General features: G+C 33.1%; 1 protein-coding gene across 1 annotated transcript in view; it reads right to left on the bottom strand.

Annotated features, from left to right (window-relative positions):
* Positions 1–4,994, bottom strand: part of LOC6041883 (alpha-tocopherol transfer protein) — a 30,652-nt gene extending 25,658 nt beyond the window's left edge. The window contains 1 exon segment of the mRNA XM_038263898.1: positions 4,878–4,994. The gene's annotated coding sequence lies outside the window, so the exon portion shown is untranslated.
* Between the last annotated feature and the right edge of the window lie 1,006 nt (positions 4,995–6,000).

The following is a 6,000-nucleotide window of genomic DNA, read 5'->3' on the forward strand; positions in this document are numbered from 1 at the left end:
TTTTAATGGCATAATTTCAATATGGTTTAGAGTCCATCCAATTTGTAATTTATTCTTGGTGGATAATATCGATCTTAACACGTTTTTCTGAACACCGTCATTTGGGGCGAATCGGGAAACATGGGGTGAATTGGGACAGCTGTTTTAACAATGTTGCAGCCAAATATTTTGATATTTTTGACCAGATTCAAAGCAACAAAATGTGTACTGTTTTAAACTCATTTGTCACAAAACTGTTGATTTTATCGCCTTCGAGAAATTTTGTTCTCCACATGCCCAATTGGGTACTAAAGCCCTATGTCAATTTTTATGTACAACGGTAAAAAACACGATAAAAAACCATTTCTGATCACTTTTTTTTCATTTTAATGCAAAAATTTTTTTGACAAGACAACATTTTTCCGATGGATCAACTATGGTCCCCTTGGAACGAGCTGTCAAGTAGGAGCTTTTCTGTCAAGAAGGACCGCGAGGTTAATTTTTCAAAATTGATTTAAAAATCCATTTTAAACTCTTTGTGGTCGTACAAAGGGTCATTGTACTCAGAAAAATAAGCTTTATCGCTGTAAACAATAATATCAGCAATCTAAGCTTCATTTTAGGACCCAATTAGGTTTTACAGCGTGACGTCACGAGCGCTCACGCACACACATTTTCAATGAGACACACGTGAAAAAAATTAAAAACAGTGCAGCCAAGTTGTCAAATTTCTAACCTAAAAATTGAGGCGTGCTAGAATGCACCAATTTGAAAAAAGCCGTTAAATAAATCAAACTTCTAAAATGTTTTCGTGTCATGTTAGTTGAAATGTTTTCTAACATGTGCAAAAGTAGAAGTTGAAAATATTGTCAAATCTCCGGGAAATTGATTCAATGTTTTGGTGCACTAGTGCTACCATCCGCGTTAGAAATTGCATATGATATGTACAAGGAGTCATGTTTGCGAAAATTCGTTTAATATTTGTTACTAAAACATTTCTAAATATAAACAAAACGGCAGTTATTCATCTTCAAACGTGTGAGCAGTATTAATCTACGAAAACCTGGACAAATTTTAAGTAAAGTAGAATTTGCTCTGTTCCATATGAGAGAAACACCTTTGAAGAGTATCGGGATCGGCATTTTCAAAGCGAATTCTGTGGCAGTTTAACTCAACTAATCGTCTGTTGTGTGCTATCTTGTGACATAGATCATTTTGGCCGAAAATGAGTTAATGATGCTTAACAAACACTACAAGATGCTTGTGACACGTCATACATGTTTTTGAAAAATGTGCAAATTTTTTCTTGTTTTTCACAAATTCATGTTGATACACACTTAAAGCAATGCAATCTTTTGTTTAAAAAAAATACTGATTAAGTTTGTTGTCACTTGTGACACGTAGTACAATTTACTTTTGAAACACACTTTGTGACACGTGCTTTTACACTCAAAGTAGTGGCATTCTTTCTAAGTTCACCCGTCGTCACCCTTTAAAACTATCGAAAAATGTACTGAATTTGACATACCCTTTTAAAAGGGTGACGCCGGGTGAACTTAAAAAAAATAGAAAGTATCCTTTTTGAGGATTGAAAGTACCCTTTTGAGGGATACTTCTGACTTTGAGTGTAGATTTTTGTTTACATAATTTACTGTATCTTTTAACTGGTGTAACCAAATTAGTTAAAACATGAAGCGTTTGTTAAGCGATAGTATAAGAACCTATTGCTTCAAAAAGTTTGGCTCTAGCATTCATAGTTTTGAAAATATTTATCATCAAACTTTAAAAATCTATTATTTCGAATACTAAATGGTCGTTGTCACAAGATAGCACACAACAGACGTAATGTTTACATGTTTTTTTCAAACTTTTTTCAGTAAAATCGCTGTATCTCGTCAATAGTTCATTTTAGTTTGAAGTCTACATTGATTATTATGTAAAATTGTCCGGGAAACACGATGGTGATAAAATAAAACAAATAAAAATATAAGCAATTGGTCAAAACTGAGTTTTTATACTTAAAACGATAAAATATAATATAAGTGGGCATTTAAGGGTTAAAATTTTATTTTTATCGAATTCTTGACAATTTTCTATAAAATGCAACCTGTAGAAAGTCTTTTGCTCAAATAGTTGCAAAGTTATGATTAAAAGAAAAAAAAGTTTTTTAGAAAATCGCCAAAAAAGAGGGCGGTGCCAAAAATAGAGGGATGGTCCAATCAGCACCAAACTAGGGATTTCTGTTAACTATCGATAGATAAACGTTCCCTCCAAGTTTGGTCCAAATCGGTGAAGGTCGAGTCCAAAAGTGTACTCAGTTGACCTGGAATGATCCATACCACAAAAGTGGTAAAATAAGCACTATTTCAAACAAATCTAATGTTTTTTTTAAAGGTCCTATAAACATATGAAAGGCAGTAGCTTATAGAACCTTTTCAAAAAAAAACTCTAGAAATAATTGTACAAATAGTGTCATGATGTATTTTTCATCGAGGACTGACTCGCATAACAAAGCTTTTCAGTACAATTTAAAAATATTTAAAAATACTTTAACGAGAGTGGTACGACGAGCATCAAGTAATAGACTGCGTTTTAAAAAAGATACAAACTCTATAAAAAAATTAAAGTGTTGACGAATATCTTGTTCTTCAATGAAGACAAATTGAATTGCAGTTAATAAATCTATATTTGATTCAATTACTAAACCGGCATCCTTTTCAATCACCTAAATTCACGAGTAAATACCATTACAGAACTGAGGGGAAACTCTGTCTGTACAGTTGGGGGTTCCAATTAACAATATCCAGCGAAGAGCGGCCATGTACCGGAATGACCTTGACTTTGGAGTCGTATGTTTTCGAGTTGATTCGTAAGGTTGATATTGTTTGTTTGTCTTTTGTTTTAAGCTGTAATCTCGTGCTTCACTAGCTGTACGGTTTTATAACACTATATGAGCCAAATGATTGTTGGAAATTCAGAAATCAGTTTAATACATATAGATGATCTTAGTTTCATGATATTTTATAAACATACATTGAAATGTTACTCCGAACAGAGCAATAACCAACTTTAAAATCATATACAAAAAGCTTTTAAACTATAATATATAAAAAATATAACAAAAAGCTTTTAAACTGTAATGTTACACTGTGTTAATAATAATAAAATTACTAAACAAGCTAAACAAATGTAAGCCCAACTGCAAGATTGAACAACGTTGCGTTAACACTTTAAAGCAGAATAACTGACTTTAAATATCTCAAAATTAGTTGTACTAACAATTGGAGAGACATTTTTAAAATTTTGAAAATCTTCAAAATATAACCAAGACAAAAAACCACAATTATTGCTCTACTTGATGAGGAAAGTATTGTCATAGGTTTTTGAAACTTGTCTCATATCGTGTTTCTTAAATTAGGCATCAAAGCGTAACATAAAGCCGTTGTGAAAATTTGGGGACTTCGTATGGGCTACTCTGACCTTCTAATGACGCTCTAAAATACACGCACATTTGCCTTTTTCTGAAAAACTACTGCAGCTGAACGATAGATATCGTGCGGCACCTTGAAGCAATAAGCTTTAGAAAGGTGGTTTGATGGACTTAACAAAATAATGAAAAATGTATTCAGCTTTTTATAAACAGTCATTTTCAGGTTTAAAAATCATTTTGAGTACTTTTCCTCAACTAAACTCGTTACTTTTCATGTTATATGCCTTTTTTCTTTCATTTTTTATATTTTACTGGCAGTTTTTCCAAATATTATTTTCCTACAGCATCCATTTCTTATTTCATATTTTTCAGTTTTTTAAGGTTTTCGCTATAATTTTATATCAATCCTTGCTTACTTTTTCAAAAGATCCCATGTAATTCGGAAATCCGGAAATTCAGCGAATTCTCAATTCGAAGAGAAGCATGATCGTCAGTGTCCTCAGAAACACGTACACGTTTTCTAGAAAAGCTTTAAATCATAATGGGGCATTTCCATTCGAGCAGTTTTTGCTTTTTTCTACAATGTAATTCTTATGGAGCGAACTATCAAAAACTGCTCGACTGCGGGTGCTCCATTGTATAAAAAACGTAAATTAACTATTTCCTAATAGCCATATGTCAGTGACTTTCAAGAAGGAATATATAATTTTGAAATATAACATTTTGAATTTATCATTAAAATCACAATATCATTGTAAAAAGTAAATGTATCAAAGGGTTATATAAATTAATGTTTAAATGGAAAATGTAAAATCAACGCTTCTTTGTACGCAGGTTATTTTTCCCGCCTAGAGCAAAGCGAGATTTTTGAAAAATGTCGTAACTTGGAAAACTAGATTAAATCTCGATGGCTATTTTGTTTAAAACGAACATAAGATGACGAACTGTTTAATCAAGCGTACACCTGTGAACTGGACCAAGCCGCCGGCGGTATGAGAATTATTCATTCATTCATTCATGGCTATTTTGTTTAAAACGATGCAGTATAAACCATGTAAAAAATGTTTCGAAAAATTTAATTTTCAAATGAAAAATTTGTGAATTTGGTGACACTATAGACGTGAGATTGTTAATACACACAGCACTTGCGTTGCAGCTCTAACACCAAGTTTGGAAAATTCCTTCTCGCTTCATAAGATGAAAAACTTTTCCATCATAATGCACTAGTTCACTAGTAGCTTAACGTTGATTTGTTACTCTCTGGTAAATTAATTTCCATTTTCCCTATGTATGCACATTTATTAATTTATGCTTTGTTCAACTCTCAGGCTCATATCACTTATTTTGTTTAAGAAACTGGCTGGTTTTTGTTATTTAATGCAACAAACATGCTTTTTATTTAGTTTCACCAAATTCTCAAGGATTACACAGATACGCGTTTATTTGAAAATTATTTTAAAACACTCACTCACGAAAAGTACTGACACAGCACGTTGTTAATTCCTCGACGGCTAACAGTGGTGTGTAAAGACGAGTAGAAAACTTGATGTTTATACCGCACAGTCGACTACTTGAGAGAGCCCGCGCGCTCGAGAAATAAAGAGATTTAACGTGGAAAATCCGACGACGCTTAGCTGTGTGTGACAGAAACCCACGCTAGACTACCGAGCGGATTGGTACCAGAAAGACGAAACAAGGAAGCTGGAACTGCAGTGCTTGCGCTTGCCGCCGAACGACCGGTTGAAGTCAATTTGTGCAATCGTGCTGCACTGCTTTCAACACTACTTAGACCGTGCATTTTGAGCTTTGTATGAGCATAGATCGCAATACAGCTCCGTTTTAATCTTAATATATTCGAGGGTTAATTAGAACACACAAAACAAAAGAAATCAAATGTAAAAATTACTAAACTTTAAATCCACTAAAAAACCATTATACATAGAAACAGTGTATATAGATCATCAAATTCTTCTTTGCTAACCGGTCTTAGGAAACACTACGGGAAAATGTACCAGATCACTGACTCCCAAACTTGTTTTTACCAATGTCATTCCAATTTGGGAAACACTGCACTAGACACTGATTCTCATTTGCTTATGTTCGTTTTGAATTAATCATGTAAATGATTCTTTGACCCAGTTGTAAAGGGTCATTCTGTTTTTGGCCAAACCGCTTTTCCTAAAACTATGTCCTAATAGGTAATTTTGGTACTTGAATGCGAATACCAATCTTTGAACCATTTATAGAAATATTACCGTTCGAAAGAAGAAAGTATTAGGTTATGAAATTGTATATTGCTAAGAGAAACAAAAAATCATGGGTTGAATGGAATTAGGATATTTTAACGATTAATGGACACCCAAGTAGAGCCCACGAGCATTTTCACAAGTTTTCATTATGTTAAGCACTATTTTATACCCATTGTACAGAATTCTGTAGTCTTTCAGTTCTGACTATTTATCCCAACAAATAATATCCATTATGCTGAAAAATATCCATTTCGACGTTAACATTTCAAATAGCATGAGTGCAAACCATGCGTTTTGAGAGAAACGCATTCGAAAGTTTAGCATAATTTTTCAATTTACATT

Source organism: Culex quinquefasciatus, chromosome 3, assembly GCF_015732765.1.
Source record: "Culex quinquefasciatus strain JHB chromosome 3, VPISU_Cqui_1.0_pri_paternal, whole genome shotgun sequence".
Taxonomy (NCBI): domain Eukaryota; kingdom Metazoa; phylum Arthropoda; class Insecta; order Diptera; family Culicidae; genus Culex; species Culex quinquefasciatus.